The sequence below is a fragment of the Pan paniscus genome, chromosome 4 (assembly GCF_029289425.2).
Source record: "Pan paniscus chromosome 4, NHGRI_mPanPan1-v2.0_pri, whole genome shotgun sequence".
NCBI classification, from domain to species: domain Eukaryota; kingdom Metazoa; phylum Chordata; class Mammalia; order Primates; family Hominidae; genus Pan; species Pan paniscus.
Window position 1 is genome coordinate 42,803,373 of NC_073253.2, and position 20,626 is coordinate 42,823,998.

At 40.6% G+C, this 20,626-nt stretch overlaps 1 protein-coding gene across 1 annotated transcript in view; it reads left to right on the forward strand.

The window, feature by feature from the left end:
* Positions 1–3,471: 3,471 nt before the first annotated feature.
* The window catches only part of ZNF366 (zinc finger protein 366), a 65,018-nt gene continuing 47,863 nt past the window's right edge, over positions 3,472–20,626 (forward strand). The window contains exon 1 of the mRNA XM_003810485.7: positions 3,472–4,216. The gene's annotated coding sequence lies outside the window, so the exon portion shown is untranslated. The remainder of the gene's footprint in view (positions 4,217–20,626) is intronic.

Below are 20,626 nucleotides of genomic sequence, written 5' to 3' on the forward strand. Positions count from 1 at the left end.
TGATGTGTGAAGTGTTTAGAAGTGTCTGGCACATGGTAAGTATGTGAAAGATGTTAACCTATTCTTATTTACTCCAAATACTGTACAAAATAGATGTGTTCTTATCCCCACTTGTCATATGAAAAAACTGGATGCATAAAATAGACTTTCTTCAATAACTTGTCTAAATGAATCCTTCATATTATCTTTTCATGCTGAAAAAAAAACTTAAGAGGAAAAAAGAAATGAACATTCTCACATTTTTGAGAGTTGGGACTTGGAGGCTTTGGGGGTTTGGCAAGTTGAAGACAATAAATCAAAGAAACTAAGGAAGTTTCAAAGCAGTTTCAGGCCGGGGACTGCGCCATCCCTCCTGCACTTTCATATAACAAAACTCAGCATGTTCGTGAGAAGCCCAGAGCGGGGAGGAGAGACACATTTTCCATCGAATCTGTAGTGGAGATGGGGAGCCGCTGGAGCATGACTCAGAGCAGCAGGAACTAGCATCTCCAGGTTGCTGCAGGAAGTGAGAACAGTGGCTCCTAACCAGTGCCCAAGCACCTCAGGAACTCTGCCAGTGTCTCCAAAGGCATGGCCGTGTCCTCAAATCAAAGTCATTTGATTTCTTTTTTTAAATCTATGCTATGCATCCCCTTTGAGAGGAAGTGAGTGCCAAAGGATACCAAACAGAAAGACTGAGTCACTGGAGTGGCCAATCTTCCTGGAGAGAGATGAGTCCTGCATCAGGCTTCTAAAAAGACATCTGGCAGGGACAGGAATATTCCTGGCAGCCCATTTGTAATGGCTCCAAACTAGAAACAATCCAATGTCTGTCTTAAGTAGAACAGACATCTAAATGGTGATATATTCACAGAATGAAACCCTATCCAGCAATGAGAGCGAATGAGCCACAGCTACACTCAACAATAGGGACGAATCCCATGAATATACTATCGAGGCAAAGAAACCAAATGAAGTGCAAGCCAATGCCATTTTCATGTAAATTCAAAACCAGGTAATGTGCATCCACGTCAGGTGCTGGAAGTCAGGGCACCTGAGAGGAGGTAGTGACAGGAGGGGCTTGGGGGACCTCTGTCCTCTTTCTTAATCTGAGGGCTGGCTACTCAGATATGTTCCTTTTGTGAAGTTCCCTGACCGGTACACTTACGTTTTGTGTACTTTTCTGAAGAATATGTTCTATTCCAAACCTTTCTCCATTTTCTCCTACGCTGCTACCTCCATGACCTGAAGTCAAGTTAGTCTGGGAGTCAACAGATAACCCCAGAGTCTGTGTCATTGGAAGCTGGTGCCATACAAATTAGGACGCTTCAGAGGCAGGACGCCATTTTGAGTAGAGCACCTATTCCTGTGGTGCTGGTTCTGAGGGTTAGGGTCACAGCACTGTCCTCACCTAGGTTTCTCTCCTGTCCTCCTATCTCGTCCCAGGGGTGGGCAGCTCCTCTCTCTACTCAAGTGATCTCTATGATACGCTGTGCAACATGGGGCTTTCCTGAGGGGTGAGAGCCAAGGCCATATGCCATTCCTGCTCATGCGTCTCAGTTGGATCCTTCACTTTTAGTCAGGATCCAGATAGGCCAGGACAGAGTTAGAGCTCCAGTGGACTGATCAGAAATCTGTCCTGCCAAACCTAATGGGAGGGTTAGGAATTTCTGCTCCTGACACCCAGCGGGTGGTTTCACAAGTTTTAGAGGGTGACTGTTCAGGTGACTGGCAGCACAAGGAAAGAGGGAAAAGCCTTTTCTGTGAATTTCACAGGCAGGGTTGCAACGCGGTGTGAGCATGGAGCAGCTTGGCACAAGGCAGCCTTGAGAGTCCCCTGGCTGGCTGCGGGGATGATGTCAGATCCCGACTGGATGCTGCCTCATTCAGTCAAAGCCGTGCAGCCTGAAATGGCACATGTCCCCATCCAGGCTGTCTGGGCGGGTCAGCTGGCCTGGAGACAACAACACGGCCTCAACGTGACAGTCCCCACATTCTGCAGACTTAAAAGGGAAATCCTTTGGATTCTGCCTGGACTCCTGGGGCTCAGCCCTGGCCTTGCCTTGAGGGTGCAAAGAGGAGTAAAAATATGGGAAGGCCTGTGTGCAGCTGCAATGGATTCTTCAAGTGATCAGAGGCAGTTTCCTGCTTGTGAGGAGTTGGTACCATGAGCGTCTCGTTCCTTGGGTCCCTCCTTTCCTCTGCTGCTGATGCCCCGCACACCTTGCCCCCTCCCTATTGCTTCTCCTCACCCCACCTCACTCCCAAGGACGTCTGCTTTTTTATTATGAATTTCAGCTGCCTGCTTGTTTCACCTCCGGTTACTCAAAGGTTTGCCCCAGTGTTTCTCCCCCTTTAAAAGACTCCATTCCTAGGCCTTCCTGCTCCATTCCCTCATGCCCTTCCCTGGCTTTCTCAGATTTTCATTTTCATTTCCCTTCCCATTTCTACAAAGGCAGGATGTAGAGGAAGGCCAGCAGAGGGCAAAGAGCCCGAGAGCCGGGATCAGGAGACAGGAACGTGTTGGCGTGTGGCTCTAAGCAAACCATAGAGACTGTCTCTGGTCATCCGTGTTCCCCACTGTTGGTGAGGCTGGGTCACCCAGGCCAGAACTCAGTGCCATGGGTTGTGCCAGTGTTGGTGCTGTGGCGGATGCAAGGAATGGGACTCTGCTCTGGCTTGTGCACACCTACCGAGTAACAAAATCTTCATGTCTCTCTCTGATACATGCACACATATTCAGATAACTAGATAGACAGGGAGATAGATAGATATATGGATAGATTAGATAGATAGATGATAGATAGATAGATAGATAGATAGACAGATAGATGATAGAAAAATATCTGTCAGAATAAAAACATAATCCTATAGGCCAATAAGGACTCAATCAAAATCTTACAGGGTCACTGAATCAGAATCATTCTTCCCCTGAACTCACTTTCATGACTCTTTGCAATCAGGTGTATCTGTCCACCCCATTTTTTTCACAGTTGGGTGAAATGAGGAAGTAGTGTAAAGCTGGTTTTTCTTTTGCTGCCACAAAGGTCTACATAACTGCTGGTTCCTGTTCACAGTGAAAATGGTCCTAACCAGATGAATAAGGGACACAAGAGACATAACACAAATCAGAGAAGTTAAAACCAAGCTTATTCCTAAGTGCAACTAGCCTAAGCAAGCTCATGCCTGCCTGCTGAAGCCCCAAGTCTTCTACCTTGATAAAGGGTACTCCCTCCATTTTAACTGCTCCTGCCTCCCCTATCTTTTTTCGAACAGCGTGGCTGATTTATCTAAACCCTATGCTGCTTCGCAGTATTTTGAAAACAAATGAGAAATCTCCTTCCAGTTTTCCAGAGGTGATTAAATCCAAGACGCCTTAGGAATGTAGAGGATAGAATAATATAAACAACAGATCTGAGATAACCATGGCCGGCAGCAGTTGTGGTTAGTTGCTTCTTTTCCTTTTTCATCCATCAGTGATGGAAGCTGGATTGGGTCCACTGTATAAAGTTTGGTGGGCATAAATCTGCTATTTGATCCTGGAAAAACTCTAAGGATCTAGAGTCAGCGAGGAATTGCAGCAATGCTGGTGTTTCAAAGGGCCTAGGAAAAGCCAGGAGTCCTGGCTGCCCAGCCCCGACACTGTCTTACAGGCTGCAGGTTTACCTCGGTTAGCACAACAGGCCAAGCTCTCCCTTGCTGTAAGTCGACATGACATGATTTGTTCCCTTTCGGCTGTGTCAGTTCTGCAAACCAGATACCAGAGGCTGCAGGCTCAGGAGAGCCTGCCTGTCTGGAACACCGTTTGTTTGGACAGGACAGGCCACTAAGGCGTTTCATCTCTTTAAAGCTCCCAGGGCAGAGAGCATATTTGAGGAATTCCTTTTTTCAAAGTTTTTTTTTTTTTTTTGCCCCTTCCAACATTTTGTTTAAGAGAAAATGAGATGTCTATCTTCTGTTTCCTTATTTTTTTTCAGGAAAGCAAAGGGTTGTTGACTTCCTCCCTCTCCCCTCCCTTCCTTCCTTCTTCCCGAAGGTACTCATCTGAGAAAAAGAGAACGAAGTATTGTTCCTGTTCTCTTTCTTAAGTCATTCGAAACACTGTCCCTGCGAGTTCTTTAAGTTCCCTGCAATCTGTACACAAGAGAAAGAGGGAGAGAGAGAGGGAGAGAGACAGAGAGAGCAGGGATCAGGTAAAGGAGTGGGGCTGCTGCAGCCATTCAGACCTCAGGAGCTGGTAAGTTACCCATGCAATCATTTCTGCTTCCATTTCAAGGTTCCTGGGTGGATACTGCTGTGGGCATCTTCAACAGAAAATACCTTACTGGGAGTAGTCCTTAACCAAAGGGTATAAGTGATAGATGGCCCAGAATTTCAGCTAATACTTTTTTTTGGTAAGAGAATACTGATGCTTTGCAGAACTAAGGCTGGCAAAACTAGAAATAGAATTACATTGGGACTAAAGAGGACACTGTGTTAAATCTGAATTTTGGCACAGATCATGTGGCTGGGAGAACCAGGAGCCACTGGCGTGTGAGATGTGTCCCACTGGAGAATTTGCTCTTCCTCAGTACTGTGTCCTGGGAGCCTTATCAGGGTGTCTGTTAAGGACTGTGGTTTGCTCTGGGGTTTTTGTTAATATGTTACCTGGATTGAGGTGCCCTTCTCCTGTTCTTTTCTTTCCATTCAGCATCCCCCTAAAGGAGGATTGTTAATTGTTATATGATGGTTATTCTGCATCACTGAAGTAGAAGGGAAAGAGAGAAGGGAATGTCACTTGGAAATAGTTCTGCATGTGGGGAGCTTATGTGTTCAGGTTCCCCATGTGGGTTGAGTGTAAATTTATTATTCACTGTCAGTGGAAGATGTCATCTGCCACATGATAGAAGGCAAAGGTTTTGGGGCATATAGCTTTAGTTTTGGAAAACAATATGCAGCTAGAATGGGAGGATTAAGATGGATCATTTATGTCAGTAGGAGGGAAAAACTAAGTTACAGACGCAATTGAAAAGCATTCACCCAGTGCCTGGTTTTCCAAGCACCAAATAGGGCGTAGCAAGCTAGTCAAGCTAACATACACAACTAGTTTTTAAAAGTCTAACTTGCTTCAATTAAATTAGTCATAAAGGATAATGTTACCAGCACCTATCATCGCAAGACATGAGGGAGCCGAAATCATGTTGTCAAAAATAGGTCAGCAAGGTCACTCTGAGAGACTCGTTATGTTTCCCAATATTAATACTTTAATTCAGAGAGATGCCGAATGGGTAAAAGCCAATGGCCAAGCATACTTTTTAAAAATATTCACTGCTATGAAATTTACTGATTGAAATCACCTGGGATGTGAAGAATAAGATAAAAATAGCTGGACTCTCATTTTAAAAATTAATTTGGCTAGACTATGCTTTAACCACATTCAAGTAATTAATCTTTATTCAAAATTGAACCATCATCTTACTAAGGATGAGAAAACATGACAGAACTAGACTGTGATGTAGCTTTTGTTCCATTAGTCAGACCTCTTTTTTCTTCTCCTTTTTTCAAGGATTTTCTTTAGGAGCACCATAAAATGAGCAATGTAAAGCGTTTGCCAGCTTGCGGATGCAAAATTATTCTAATAACAATTGAAAGTGTTTTACTGCTACCCTACCACCTCCCCTAACTACTCCATTTCCATAGATCTTCAGATCAAAAGGTAGCTGGAATAGATTGTCGAGGGCATTATTGCATCATTTATCAGCAATTGTGGCCCCAGAAGAAAACGCAGGTCTGCGATCTTGACTTGCTCCTTTCAGTTTCATTTCTCTTGATAATGTATTGAATTTTGTGCTCAACTAAAACAACATCACAGAACACATTCTAGTTTTGTTTACTGAGTAAAAGCATCAGATGCAACACAATAGGAAACAAATGACAGCAGAGACATTTGTTAAAGACAAGGAAGGCAATTAAATTAAAGACAAGGAAAGCACAAGGTGGGTAGGCCAGTGGCTCAGAAAACAGCCCCACTGCTAGCATGACTATGGCTTGAGATTAAGAAGCTGAGGATATGCAGTTTTCTTTTAAAGAAAAAAGTGTATTCAATATTTCCATTTAAGTTGTTAAGTCATTGCTGTGAAAATATTTCTTTGATACTGGGGGAAATGAATTTTAGCTACCCGAAGAATAAAAGCCATCGATTAGTTTCATCGAAGTCACTACCACTCAATCTATCTTTACTCACTCAACTCCAAAGAGTGAGTTGGCATTTGTGGAAACTTCCAGTGTGTGATTCTTTGGGGGTCATCAGAGGCTCTTTTGTGATATCATTGGGGGAATTCCAGTTTGAAGTGATCCAGAATTTGAGACACACAGTATTTTATTCGTTAATTTCTGCCAAAACTGTACACATAACTAAATTACAGTTTCTTATACACATTTTAAATTATGTTAGGATGTGTGTCCTGTAGATCTGTGTGCTGGGATGTGAGTCAAATTAGAGTGAGTAGAGCACAGTCTCTGTTGTTGTACTACTTTTGGTTTGAATTTCAGCTTCATTGCCTACTGTTTATGGGCCTCGGGGCAGGTACTTAACTGCTCTAAATCTCAGTGTCCCCAAATGTAAAATTGCACCAACATAATGGAGTTGTGAGAATTAAATACAACTATCGGCATAAAACACTTAACATAATGTTTGGCAAGTAGCAGGAGTCAATCAGTGTCAGTTATATATTTTTTAAGGGTCATATATTAACACTGAAGAGTACTGTATTTTGTTAATACAGAGAACAGAATGAGTCTCCTATAATTTGTGTCATTATTCTTGCTTAATACTATACCAGGGATCTATCAGAGCAGATATTATTCCTCATAGCTTTAGAGTTGGGCACACACTGAGTGAAGATATTCTGAATTCTAAATTCTTATAAAATAAAAGAGTGTAGAGTTTAATGTATTGATATTCATCTTCACGAATGGCAGAAATGGCAGATTTAGCTTCACTGAATGCAGCTGTATTCAACACAGCTCAATGCAGGGGAAAGTTTGTCTTGGGATAAAAGTTTTCAACTTAGATGAACGTGCGAAGAGAGTTCAGTTATATTGTGGACATTTTATTCTCCCTTTCACCCACTTCCCCAACTGCTTGAGCTCTGTGTTATTGGTGACCTTTTCCCTGGTTGTGGAGGGCTGGAGACACTTTTTTTGGAGACCATCGTGGTTGTACCATGACTCAGCTAAAGAGGAAAGGACTTAAAGTGACACATTCTCCTCCTGCCCAGGGCTGAGCACACTTGGGGTTCTGTCTCCTCAAACATTGTAACAGTGAGCCACTCACCTTCACACAGAGAAACAGAACACTATATATCACCATGGGTGTGCGTGTGTGTGTGCACACGCGCGCATGTGTGTGCGCATGTGTGTGTGCGTGCGTGTGTGCGTGCGTGTGTGCATGTGTGTGTGTGCTGCCTGATTGATCCAACTGCTATTTTTCTTTCACTCTAAACTTTAAAACCTGTGTGACCGTTAGTTTGTCAAGTAATAATGATACTTTTACTTAGGTCTTAGTTAAATTTCTCTCCACTTTCCAAAAGCAAAACACACAACAGCAAGAATAACAAAAAATCTACCACCAATAACCAAAGCCATTCAGGTCCTTTTGTTAGACTGAGAGCTTGTGAAACAACAGAGACGTGTTTGGACACTTAACCTTAGGGACGAATCGAAGCTGAGTTGTTCTGCACTAACGTGTAAAAGGTGCCCTCTCCTGTGGCTTGGTGGAGTAGAAAAAGACCAGATTGGGAGTCAGAACACTGCTGTTCTCATCCAATCTCTGCATTTCCTATATGCATGACTTGACAGGTTGCTTTACTTGCTTGAATCTCAATTTTCTCATCTGTGAAATGACAAAATGGGATAAATAAGTAATTTTCGAGGTGTGTGTGTGTGTGTGTGTGTGTATTAAAACTCACCTACGGGCTTGTTTATAGTCTCCTCCTGCCCTGCCCACTTCATGGGATGATCTGTGAGACTCTTTTGCTGACATGCTGTGATTCTCTAAAACAGATGGTCAGTGTCTTGCTCCGTCTTCTTCTCGGTGGCATTAATATTAACTGTAAATGCTCGTTTTAAGAGCCATGCTTTTAAATGGAATTCCTATTCAGCACTGGATGTTCTCTCTAGAAGATAGTTCTGAGTATATCAAATGTTATTTTAGAAGCTATTAGTATTATGGAATAAGGAATGTCCTAGCCGGTTGAGCAATCTGATGATAATGATCAGTGTTCTAGAACCATATGTAAATCACAAGATCAATTACTTAGATCTGTAAACATTATAAATCAATATAAATAGCACTTTTTTTTTGAGACAGAGTCAGGCTCTGTCACCCAGGCTAGAGTACAGTGGCACAATCTTGGCTCACTGCAACCTCCGCCTCCCAGGTTCAAGTGATTCTCCTGTGTCAGCCTCCCGAGTAGCTGGGATTACAGCTGCCCGCCACCACGCCTGGCTAATTTTTTGTATTTTTAGTAGAGATGGGGATTCACCATGTTGGTCACACTGGTCTCGAACTCCTGACCTCAAGTGATCCACCTGCCTTGGCCTCCCAAAATGCTGGGATTACAGGCATGAGCTACTGCGCCCGGTGGAATAGCACTTTTTGATTTATCCATTTCTATATTATTTGCATCTTAGAGTGAGCATGTATTTGTTAATCAAGAAAAACACAGATACTAAGCTTTTTCTATTCCCTTTAAAAAATATTAGTAGATTCTATCTCATAAAGTTTTGTTTCTTATTTTTTTACAACGTGTGCTGTGATGAACCTATTTTACAAGTTAGATCCTTGCCCCTAATTTAATGGTGATGTAGAAAGGCAAAAAGATTGATAATGGTGTTTGAAAAATCAGCATTCATAGGTCATATTGTATGCTTCAATTATAATGAAAATATAAACCTTATAGAAAAAGTTGTTCTAATTTTCCTGATTGAGTTTTTACCTAAATCACTCATTTTTTTTTCTTACATGTTTATATGGATAATGAAATAAAGCAGCAATGGACACAGATCTCCCTCTGACAGGAACATAGAGACAGCAAATAATTTTAATGTGCACCCTCAGAAACAACTAGCCTAATGAAGGCTGTTCTTTTAGACTATTCAAAAACCAAATACATTTACATAAAACAATGGTATTTACATAAAAGAATAAGAACATGTCTTCATCCAGCATTATGTGTAATACATAAGTTCACAAGAAAGGAAGCAGCATGAGGATAGGGACTTTGTTTTGTCCACTGCTGTCTGCCCAGGGCCTACAACAGCACAGAGCCTGTCATAGATGCACAATAAATATTTGTTAAATAGACGAGTTAATGAATCAGTAGGCTGTAGAATGAAAGATGCTATCTTTATACAATGCCAAATGAAGCCATTAATTTGAAAAAAAAAGTTAGTCAAACTTTTTTGGAGTCTAGACAATGCCAAACTGCCAGCTTGATGGATTTATCCCTCACCTGAATTGACTGGAACTATATGGGCTTGTTCTGCTGTTGTGTGCATGGGGCTGCTACATGTGTATTAAAATGTCATCTTGGCAAGCACCCCCACCCATTTGTTCATGGGAAATTAACATTTATCAGATAGATACACAGAAAAGACTGTTGTTGCATTTTATTTTCCATTTATTTTCTGGGCAGATGACGGGTTTGCAAATTGTTTTTGGCGAGACAGAGAACGGTCATTTGTTTTTCCTTGACTAAAAGAGCTGTGAGCCAGGATCCAGCCTTGTAGGAAGTGTTCAGCTCTCTGGTTTGTTATAGGCAAAGGCTGTGAATCCAAGCTAAAGGAATGCCACTTGGGCTGAATTGACAAAACACCATGGGGTAAATTCAGGGAGAGAAATGTGATACCCTTGTTGAGCACAATGCCCTTTCCTTTCTTTAATTCAAGCCAATTGAAGAAAGCCAAAACCACTGGATCGAGTCAGTTTTATACTTATTTGGCAAATTTAAAGTGGCAAATCTAAACATCTAGTAACAAAAGTTGGGATTTTGGATGATGCTTTTTACATTTAACAACATTGGGGTTCTAGGTGTCTGTTAATTGGAGTAGAAACTGAAAAGGCTCTCTCTATTAACATTGATAGAATCTCTCTTTAGTGTCAAGTACCAGGGCACACAAAGAGAATACTGGGCAATTCTCCTATATTCCTTTGATAGATTATGGCCCCACTCTGACCTCTTTCTGTGATGGCCACTGATACTAAATGGGAGAGTGATTTACCAACAACGGCACTGCCACCACCAGCGCCAACAATTATGGAGGAGTCATTACTAGGTTTGGGGCCTCCTCAGAACTTTAGATACTTCATTTCACTTACCCCATTCTCAAGTACGTGCCTTATTCTCCTCATCTTAGAGCTGAAGAAAGGCAACCACCTTGTTTAACAGATAAACTACAGAAAGTATGTGATTTGCTCAAGGTCAGTAAATTAATGTTGCTTGTTTTCAGTTTCCTTATAAGGAAAAAGTGTCATCTGTAGCTAATAATTTCTTTAAAACAAATATGTATCCTTTAAGGTAGTAGCCTTCAAATGGGGTCCAAAGACCAACACCATGGCACCACCTAGAAGCTTGTTAGAAATGCAGAATCAATCCCAGCTCCACCGCAGATCTACTGAATCAGAATCAGCATTTTAACAAGATCTCCAAGTGACCAGTTGCACATTCAAGTCTGAGCAGCACTGCCTTATGGTTTTGAACTGTTGCACACAGATTGATCAGGGAATGTAGGACCCTATTCTAAGGAGTTACAAAGCCATTTGTTAACTTTGACCTTGTCCAAGACAACATACCTCCCTATTAAATAGTGGCATTACTGGACAAGTCTCCAATCTATTCAGCTCTGAGCAACAGTAGGCATGATTTCTGTGATTTTTCCCACGAAGTTAACTCCATATCATGGGATCCTAGCACTCTCAGAGAGGAAAGGTCGAGGGTACTATTTTCAGGTGCTTTCTGAGCACCAATCATCAGAGTTACCTGGGGCAGATTTCTAGGCCCTTCTCCAGATCTAACAAAGCTGAAGAGGGGACCAAGGCTCTGCTTATTATTCAAGCTGCTGGCTCAAGGTAAGGAAGCCCCCAGGGAGGGTAGTGATGAGTATTTCAGGGAGATTACCCTAAAAAATAGTTTAGCTTTTTTCAGTAGCTTGAAAAAAACATTTAAAACCATAGCGCACGCATTAGGGCACCGCGAGTTCTTCCAGGAAGAAAAGGTACTCTGCCGGTTTCTTCCTTTGAATGCTTGAGAATAAGGACGAGAAATCTAGCTGTCTGCCCTGTGTCTTCCTCAGGGAGAAAGGGAGGACCCGCTTCTCCAGCATCACAGCCAAAGAGGAGACGCCAGTCCACACGCCTCCCTCTTCCCAGTAAGAAAACTCTGTGGAAAGAATCCTTAGAGTTTCCTTTGCACTGGGGACTCACCGTTCTCTCTTGGAACAGAAATCAAGAGGAGACTATTGTTGGAGGGGTGGGGGAAGGAAGCAGCGCCGGAAGAGAGCGAGGGAGAGGACCGGAATCGCCTCTGGTTTGCTGAAGCCTGGACAAAATGGGGCCTCTGCCTGGATGGAGCCCATGGCATCTCTCCCGTGACTGAGGCCCTCTGGCCACCTTCCATGGAAAGTGCAGGGAGATGAGGAATTTCAGGTTTTCAGCGCTGTTTAATGGAACGCCTACCTCCCTAGTGTCCACCACTTGTTTCTTGCTGTTTTTCTAGTTCAGGCATTTTCTTTCCCACAGCACGGTGGAATTTCCTCCTCTCACCCCTACTTCCAGAGAACTTTTTCAGTTGTTTTTTTCTTTTTTAAGTACAAAGAAGGGTCTTCTAGCATTATCCTAAAAAAATCTATATATTGAACATTTTTAGGGTACCAAAGAGTTCCATGCTTAATCTATAAAGGCGGGGTTGGTGACAGAGCGAGACTCCGTCTCAAAAAAAAAAAAAAAAAAAAAGGCAGGGTTCCTGAAGTGCTAGAATTTGAATTCTTAGGGTGAGGAATATGTGAAAAGTTCTGAAAGGTTGCCGGCAGGCATACCCAGAATCTCACCTCCTACCTGGCTTTTCAGAGATCTGGGCAAGGAGGGACTATTCCCAGCATCGTCTTTCTTGATATTCAGGAAACAATCAGTGGTGCAGCAGGCAAGCAGGCGTTTCCTCCAACATGGTCTGCAGCCCTCCTAGCACCCAGTGATTTCATGGCACAATCACCTGTCTCTGGCTGGGGAGAAGTCTCCAGGGGCAGAGAGTTCTTCTGGTGGCAGCCTGGGCCCCAGATCTAAATGGGGATGTTTGTGAAGGAATAGAGACACCAGTTTTGTGGGTAACAAAGTTCTGCTCAAAACTGCATCATTTTGCAGAAGGCAGTCCTATTCCATGTGTCTTCACATCCTCCATATGTTCAGACACATCCCACTATTTAGAATGACTGACATTGGCTCTTTTCCCCCTTGAGTCTCCTAGGAGAGAAATTTCAGCATCACATCTTTAATACATGCAGTTGGGAAGGACATTTAATGGTGAGAAAATCCCATTTCAGAAGGATTAGGACATAAAATGCCAAATGTATTTGCTCTTCAAGCAATATGGATATTTTGGGAGGAGCAGTGGCTTGCTGAAGTGCTATCGCTAGGTACATGGTACATGTACCTTACACTTGTGTATACATACACACACTGCCTACCCAAAATCATTGGTTCTTATAAAAGATTATGAGCCAATGGGTTAGCCCCAAATTGTTTGACTCAAGAATGTAGTATCTGATGTTCAGTCTCTTAAACTTCCTAACAGATTTACTGTCCTAATTATATTTTTCTTAGTGATGTTAAAAAGAGTTTGAATATTGTTAGCTAGTGGGGGCAGGGAGAAAATGAGAGAAGATTTAAGTGTTACTACTAGCAATTCATAAAGCACTTCATTCACTTACTGTGTGTTGTTTTGAGAATGTGAGTAACGCAGGAAAGAATGCTACTTGGAGTCAGAGAATAGAGGATTGAGTGTGTGTACTGACACATGAATGGATGGCAGATCAGTGAACTAAAATGCATATGGGAATTTAGTACATGATAAAAATAACATGTATATATCAGCAGAGAAAGTTGAATTATGTAATTAATGAGATTGGGACAACTGGGTAGCTATTTGGGAAAAAAATAAACTTATATTCCTACTTGATTTTTTAAATTAAAATAAATTCCAGATAGATGAAAGACTTAAAATGTTAAAAATAAAAATATACTGTGAACTTAAAATTTTGCTTTAAAAAGTCTTGAAGAAAACATAACAACTGTAGAGATATTTTTTTTTCGAATAGCAGAGTAGGAAGGGCCTTTCTAGTTTTACGCAGAGGCCTTAACATTTATCATGCATTTTATTGCATTACAATAAAAAGCTTCTGCAGGGCCAAAACTCAATAAACAAAGCCAAAAGACAAACAAAAAACGGAGGAAGCATTTGCAACATGTATCACAAAGAGCTTAGTATAAACAGAAAAATGAGCAAATGACATGAAACACATACTTCACATAAAATGAAATATAGTTGGCTTATAAACATGCACAAAATAAAAGATATTTTAATTCATAAGAAGAAGATGCAAATTAAAACTATGAGATACCAATTTTTATTTACTTGATTGGCAAAGATGAAACATTTGTTAACACACTTGTCTCTGGGGTTCTGGAGAGAGCTCTCAGATATTTCTGGTGTAACTGAATTAGCAGAACATCTACAGACAGCAGTTTGTGAATGTCTATCAAAATGTGACATTGACTCCTCTTGAATTTATCCTATATAAATAAGATGTAAAAAGACATACCTACAATGCAATGTATCTGCCACAGCATTATTTGGACAGAAAATAATTAGAAATAGCACAATTGTCCATTAATAACAGACTGGTTAAATTAGTACAGGGCATCTGTACAATGGAATATTGTGCAGACCTACTAAATGAGGGAACATAATAGAGTCCAGAAATGGACTCTCGGTATATGTTCAATTGATTTGACAAAGGTGTCAATGAGGGGAAAATAGTCTTTTAAACAAATGGTACTGAAACGATTCCATATCTATAACAAAAGAAAAAATGAACTTTGGCTCTTATCTCACACTATACACATGTATTAACTTGGAGTAGATCATAGGCCTGAATGTAAGAGTTAGAACTTTAACATTTCTATAGGGAAACACAGGAGAAAATCTTTGTAACTTTGGCTTAGGCAAAGATTTCTTAGTTATGACGCAAAACATGAAATACATGAAAACACTGATAAATTAGACTTTATCAAAATTAAAGACTTTTGCTCTTCAAGAAAAAGATACCGTTATAAAAATAAAAAGACAAGTGGCAAACTAGGAGAAAATATTTGTGAAACATATCTGATAAAGGACTTGTTTTAAGAATATCTGATAAAGAACTTGTTTTATACATATTTTAAAACTCTTAAAATAAGGGAAACAACCCAATTTAAAAATGGACACAAATTTTGAATAAATACTTAAAAAAGATATAGAAATGGCAAATCAGCACATCAAAGATACACAATATTGTTAGATTATGAAAATGCAAACTAAAACCATGATGAGATATCACTACACACCCAGTAAAATGTCTAAAACCAAAAAGATGGAAAATATGAAGTATTGGTAAGGACGTGGAGAAACTGAAATTCCCATATGTTGCTGGCAGGAATGTAAAAGGGTACTGCCTCTTTGCGAAACAGTTTGGTAGTTTCTTAAAAAGTTAAATATATGCTTACCATACAACCCAGCCATTTTACTCCTGGGTAACTACCCTCAAAAACTGAAATCATATGTTCCCATGAAGACTTGCACGCAATGTTCACTGCAGCATTATTCATAATGCCCCCAACTGGAAACAATCCAAAGGCTCATAAATTGGTGAGTGGATAAGCAAAAGCTGGTTTATCTATGCAATGGAATACTACTCAACAATAAAAAGGAACTATTGACATATGAAACAATGGATGAATCTCAAAATCATCACACTGAGAGAAAGAAGCCAGACACAATATTATTAAAGGAACCAGACACACAGTAAATATCAAATGATTTTGTTTATAAGAAATTTCTAAAAGCACAAAACTATAGAGACAGAAAATAGATTGGTGGTTTCCTGGGGCCAGGGGTGGGAGCAAGATCGGCTGCTAATGGACATAATGGAACTTACTGGAGTGATGAAATTATTCCAAAGTTGGATTTTTTGATGGTTGCACAACTGTATAAATTTTCTAAAACACATCGCACTGCATATTTTAAAACACATGAATTGTATATCATGTAAATTATACCTCAATAAAGCTGTTTAGCTTGAAAAAAAATGAGACAGCTTTATAAGTTCTGATAAGGGAGCAATCTCCAACCTGTATAGTTAAGTAAAAAGGCCAAGGTACTTTAATTCTATAGAGTGCTATCATTTTTGTAAAAAAAAAAGTGTATTTTTCATATGTATAGAATATCTCCAGAAAGATACAATAGACTGGCTAATAGAATTTGCCTTTGGACAGGGGAGTAGGATGGCTGGAAGACAGGGATGTAAGGAAACATTTAACTGTATTTCCTTTTTGTACCAGGGTGGGGTGGGGTGGTTGAGACCCAGGTCAGCCATACCAGCTCTTTTATAGTGGGCAAATGTCTGAGCCTTTGTTTTCTCATCTGTAAAGTAAAGTTGATCTTTAAAGATACTTCTGATTTTAAGTACCATGCTCTGAGAATTTCTTTAAGGATGAGCATCTCTCGCCTGCTGACATTCCTCTTGTTCTTTCCCTGCCAGCATGTCACCAAATGCCACATATAAAATCACAACCAACGGCTTTGTTCCTTTCCGTTCAGTTGCCTCTCAGTTTATTGGGACCATGTTCTCTTGTCAAATATGTAAAATATGTCAACCACGGTGAAACGGCAGCCTAGAAAGCTAGGGGCAAACACACAAGACGGTATACAGGAGCAGTTACAACCACGTCCTAGGGGCAGCTGCTTGAGATGAAACCCCAGCCTCCTTGCTTGCTAACAGCATGACCATGGGGAGTTCACCTGTGCGGTTTCTTCATCTGTATGACAGGTATAAAATAGCATCCCCTCTTTGGGTAGGAATTAAGAGTGATAATTCATGTAAGTAGTAATATTCAATAAACGATTAGCCCCTTTTAATTATTAATCTGAACTCCCCTACTCATGGGACCAGGAGCTTTCCTGGGAGTGGGGAAAAGAAAGGCGTGTAAGTTAACAGGTTGTATATTCTTTACCACTGTGAACTGGGAGCCCTGGCAGTGATGAAATGGCTTATTTTTTCATGCCACAACCCAAAGGGAGAGGCTGGAGTAAATTCTGCTCCCCACAAGCCAACATCAATGAGGGAAACTTCTTCAAGAAACTTCTTCCAAGATTCCATCCCCTGGAGTCAATTTCATCCTGAAAATGTGAAGGCAAGCTGTAAAACTACAAGATTGTGACATTATGCGGGGGATTGAGCCAGTTAAGTTACAGTGAGTTTCAGTTTACATGATAAATGTGCCTTAAATTACATTTGGATTAGAATATTATTAAATATTAATATGGGGACAATTGCATAACCTCCTTGCCATAGTAGTCATTCGACAAAAATGAGTTGCTGCTTCAAATCAAACGAAACCATACCAAACACCTCTAATTACCATGATATGTGCACGCCCCTGTTTCCCAACTTCAGTCTCAGTGCAGAAGCAAGGGTTTTATCTAAATCCAGACAATTATCTGTGAATCCCTGTAACTTCAAGTGTCTCAGTCATGGATAGTAGCCCTCCTGACACCAAAAAAAAAAAAATCTCTGACAGCTTTTAAAGGAGCTGAATTTCCCCTGTGTGTATAAGGTGATAGCAGACTCCTTTTCATGATCAGATCACATTTTAGAACTGGATTCTAGGAGGCACAGTTCAGTTTAGTGGTTGCTCTGCTTAATAATTCTTTCATGTCTGTCTGCTCTTCTTAACTACATCAGGACTGTATTTGTCAGGAACTGTATTTTAAATGATGTTTGTACTTTCTAGGACAAGAGGCCCTCCAAATTCTTGCTGGTCTCACATTAATTCTCTCAGATTCTTTGAAGAAATAACAGCTCTTATTATCCCTACCTTAGAGATGAGGAAACTACAGCTCAGACAGAGTAAAGGATTCGGCTGAAGTCCTATAGCTCCACGGATCTTCAGGGTAATGTAGAGTTATTGCAAAGAGTCTGTATGTAGATGTCAAGTGCTTAATGTTTTTGGACTGACTAAATAGTATTTAGTCATATGTTATAGTATATGTTATGTTATGGTTATGTTACAGTAATTAACTCATTCATTGATTAAATATAAATTTTAAGGCTGGGTGTAGTGGCTCACTCCTGTAATCCCAGCACTTTGGGAGGCCGAGGTGGGCAGATCACAAGGTCAGGAGTTCGAGACTGGCCTGGCCAATATGGTGAAACCCCACCTCTACTAAAAATACAAAAAAAAAAAAAAAAAAAAAAAAGCTGGGCATGGTGGCTCACGCCTGTAATCCCAACTACTTGGGAGGCTGAGGCAGAGGAATTGCTTGAACCCAGGAGGCAGAGGTTGCAGTGAGCTGAGGTCTTGCCACTGAACTCCAGCATGGGCAACAGAGCAAGACTCCGCCTCAAGAAAAAAAGAAAAAAAATGTTTAATGTTACTGAATTCAAAATAGCTTTTATTTTGTATTTTTATAACTTATTAGTAATGTGCAAAATGGGTTTACTTTTTAAACTTACAAGAGGTCCTTGATCTGAGAAGTCTGGAATCCGCTGAAGTAGACCAAAGCTAGGGCTCACTAACAAGTTGCAGAAGGTGTGTTTTGAAGAATCTAGGTCTTCTGATAGCAAAGAACATTTTTATTCTTCAATTGCTACCTATAATAGGTTTGCATACTTGATCAAAGTCTAGAAAATGCTTGGAAGTATTGATCATCATTGTTAAATTTCTTCCTTCATCTAACAACTATCTCCCAAAAAACTTCTAATTCTTTCCTTTATTATCTGTGTGACCTTGGGAAATTTGCTTAACTTATTTGTGTCCTAGTTTCCTCACTGACAAGATAAGGAGAACAGCAATACCTACCTCAGAGGGTGTTGTGTTGATCACATGAGTTAATGCCTATGATGTCTTTAGCACATTCTTGTCACATAGGAAATACTCAGCAAATGTGATTGTTGCTGAATACTTGAGACTGTTTTTGACACATAGTTGGGGCTCAATAGACATTTTTGGAATGCATTAGTGAGTAAATGAAAATGTGAAGTAGGAATAAGGGCAGTTCTATATATATAATTTTCTAGTTACATTTCCTTGGTCACAGGCAGGCAATTAGGAGAGTTGCTTTTGTGCAGAGGCTACATTTGGGGAATATTCATTTTGGTGAGCTCAAGCTAGAGAGCTGATGATGTTTCTATATTTTCTGGCCCAGCAGACTTTACAGGTTTATCAGCTTTATCTATCTGCTAGATGTATCACAACATGCATTTAAGGGATCAGGCGGGAAGAATTTGGGCTTGGAACTGATGTGAAGTAAAGGCTTTATTCCTCATTAAAAACCATCAGAGGAAACAAGGCCATTAGACCCTCTAAATGGGAGAAGAGAAGCGATGCTTTCTTGCCACAAACCAGAATGCTGAGGACCACAGCTGTAAGAAGGTCAAAGGAAGTTAGAATGAACTTTCATAGTAGGCTCAATGTTTAGCTAGCTTAAAATTTTGCTTTCAGATCATCTCAGGGATAGCTATTTGGTTTACTACATAAACAACCTTCTAGCCTTATAGAAACAGTTGTTTTCACTTTTGTTTTGTTTTTGTGAGGTTTTGAAGATAGGAGAAAAGAACCTATTGCTTGACTTTAAAAGATGAGCTGTCCTGAGTTTCAGCACTGGCTGACATGGTTGGTTTTTGTTGTTGTTGTTGTTGTTTGTTTGTTTGTTGTTTAGCAAAGGTATTTCCCACATGGGCCAATGAAGAAAAAATTAGTTTCTCAGACTCCACTGCTTTTTCCAAGACTAGGCAATAATCAGATGACAGGTCATAGTGATGATAGCAGCTAGTGCTCCTTGGCACTCCATGTTGGGGAGGCCCTGTGCTGATGTTACAGGCACTAAAGTAAGACCCATTTTCTGCCTTACAGAACTTTCTAGGCATAGTTACAATAAGGGACATTAATATGCTTCCCTGTCACCTATATTCACTGGCCCCATGTCTACCCACTGGGATCAAATGAAACAAATCAAGTTCTTTCAAGTGTAAGCTCTTTGAAGTATTTAAACATAAGCTATCAAGAATCCAGGTCTCCAACACACTTCCTTATTAACATACTAGGGAACTCCAGCCATCTAAGTAAGGTATGGTTTTATGTCTCCTCACCAGTAGGTCACGTTGCTTTGCACACTCTCTAATTTGTTCCTGTCCGTATGTTTGACCTAGAACACTCCTCCACCACCACCATCCCAGGGGTTTTGGCCAGTACACAGTAGAGCTGGGCTCTCCAGGGCCAATATTCAATATTCAGAGTCATAGAAACTGCTGGAATTCTTCCTCAAAAAGCCCAGGTGAAGGGACCTTGAGTAAACAAATAAGAAACTTGAAATAAAATGATTGATTTTCTTTATTATATTTTTAGATCCCCAGCCCTAATCTTGTCTCAGGTCTTCCTCCTTTCTCTGTAGAACCATGAGAATATCTTCTTACCAGTGTTGTTAGGAAAACCAAATACTAGTATAATTGCCATTTATTAAGTGTCTTTTTCTGGTATCAGGTGCTTTAATTTATTATTTTATGAAATCTTATAATAACCAGGCAAGTTGGGTTATTGGTGTTTTTTATCCCCATTTTCCATAGGAGGAAACTGTGGCTTAGAGATTAAGTAACTTGCCACAGTTCTAGAATTCAAACCCGGGGCTGCCTGACTCCCAAGCTTCTGCTCCTTCCCACAAATCACTCAGTGTATCTGTGATATATTAATAACATACTTGGACATACTTAGTACTTTGGCTGGCCATGCTAGGTGCTCAATAATTGTTAGTTTCCCTTTTTCTCATCATCCTTCTTCTTCTCCCAAATAATCACATGCAACCTAAAAATGAGGAAGAGGGCTTAGAGTGGACAAAACTGTGTGCCAGGTTCCCAGAGTTGTCAGATAAAATGAATTCTGCAATGACGTGTCTTTGGCCACGTACACCCCTTTCGTGGGACTGTGGGCCAGCTCTACATCTATTAACATGTACTAGGCCAACTTGCTTACTACCAAGGAATGTCTAGGAGTTCTTTCTAACCAATCCCTAACCCATATAGTTTCTCCTTATTTCTTCAAATAATTATATGCACTTCCTAAACCACTCCATTAAATCCAGTGACTTTTGAGATCTCCACAGCAACTCAGAGCTGACCCTGTCTTCTTCGGACTCAGAGTCCACAGGTCAGGGAAAGATGTAAACAGCACATGCCATCAGGGAGAAGAGGGTCTCAGGGCAGGTTTCTTTTTGGCTCCTACCATTGCTGGGGTTCTTTGCACTCCTCTGAGAGCTGTGTACTATGTTACTTACAGCAACTATCATGCTCAAGTTCAGTAGTT